Below are 1,971 nucleotides of genomic sequence, written 5' to 3' on the forward strand. Positions count from 1 at the left end.
AGACTTGAATCTACCTTCCCCTTTTCAGTTCCAAATCAGATCACCTTATTTTTCTGGTTAAGACTTTCTTGTGCTTTCTCAAAACACTCATAATAAAACCAAAATTCCTACCATGATTTTCAAAGCTCGATATGATCTGGTGTTCTAACCTTATCTTCCACTACTTTCTTGATCACGTACTCCCCTTCAGCCACACGAGTACTCACTTCATTGCCACTTTAAGAACATTACACTTGTTTTACTAAACCTTTTCTATGTTTAAATTTTAAAAAATACTACACTTGTTGTTTCCCTGCCTGGAAAGCATTCTCCAGAAACTTCCTTGACCAATTATCTCAATGTACTTCTTCACTTGAAGTTCTACTCAGATATTACCCTCTTCAGTATGGCCTTCCCTTACCACCCAATATAAAATAGTACACACTCATCAGTTTCAATCCTCCTGCTTTGTACTTCATAGCACTTAACTTACTTAACATTATCTTACACGTTAGCTTAGTCTAACCTTAATAGAATGTAAACTTTCATGTGCAGGAAATTTTTTTTTCACACTTGAATACCTATTGCCTAGAATAGGATGGGCAGAAAGGTAATTAATATCTGTGGAATAATTCATGAATCAGTAATACATGAAACACCACACTAATTGATCCTCTCGTTAGAATGATATCTTTGTATGAATGTGGTAAATGGTTGAAATCAAATAGAATGCTACAAATGACCAGGTAATGTAGCAGATGATGAGATTTAGTAGGAAAAGAATCTGAAGATAATGTACTTGAATTGAGGCTGCTAAATCCTGCTGTGTAGCCTCAATGCCCTTCCAAACTCCACCTCTCCTCTAAACAATTACAAACCATATTCATAAATGCTCCCTAGAAAGTCAACATGAAGATGAAATTCTGAACACTCATGGGTAGAGAAGAAATAGGAAATGATTGGCAAGAAGCACTAAATCTAGTTAAACCCAGAATTAAGTTAATAAAACAGTGCTAAGAAAGAAAAATGTAGGTACAGTCATTCATAATATTAAACCTCATTAGACTGAAGAGGATGCATATGATAATCATTACAGGCCATGATTCTCAAATTTTAGACTGCATCAGAATTACCTGGAAAACTTGCTAAAATATAGATTGCTGTGCCCCATGCAGAGTTTTTGATTAAGTAGGACTGGGATAAAGGCTGAGTATCTGCATTTCTATTAAGTTCCTAGGTGATGCCATTGATCTCAAGACCACAATTTGAGCACCACTGTGCTACAGCAGCCACTGAAAACATACTGTACAAAAGTATACCTAAAAAGCCAGCAGATAAAGTAAAAGAAAATTCTAAAAAATATTCAAACCCAAAAGGCAATAGGAAAGGGGAAACAGGGGAACAAAACTTTTGTTAAAAATAACAATGTAAAAACAATAGAATGGTAGACTCAAATCAATAATGAAATATTAATGGACTACATATCAAATTAAAGACAGAGTTTATATGAATGGATTGAAAAGGAAGACCCAATTATACCCTGACCACAGAAAACCCACATTAAATATAAGGATACATTAAAAATAAACAGATGGAGAAAGATGTAACACACTAACAGTAAACATTAGAAAGCTAGAGTGACTGTATCAATTGTCAGATAAAGTAGACTTCAAAACGAACTGTTACCAAAGAGGAAAATATAATAATAAAAGGGTTATTTCCTCAGGAAGAAATAATAATCATTAATGTGTACGCACCTAATACAGAGCCTCAAAATACATAAAATAGAAATTGACAGTGTAAGTAAGAAATAGGCAATTCCATAATCATACTAGGTGATTTTCACATGCTTTGCTGAGCAATTGACAAAACTAAAAAAGAAAAAAAAAATAGTAAATACATAGAATATCTCAACAGGATTAACCACCTTGATCTAATTTATATTTATGGAACACTACACCCAACAACTGTACATGTATTCAAGTGCACATG

Source organism: Propithecus coquereli, unplaced genomic scaffold (assembly GCF_000956105.1).
Source record: "Propithecus coquereli isolate 6110/MARCELLA unplaced genomic scaffold, Pcoq_1.0 Scaffold425, whole genome shotgun sequence".
NCBI lineage: Eukaryota > Metazoa > Chordata > Mammalia > Primates > Indriidae > Propithecus > Propithecus coquereli.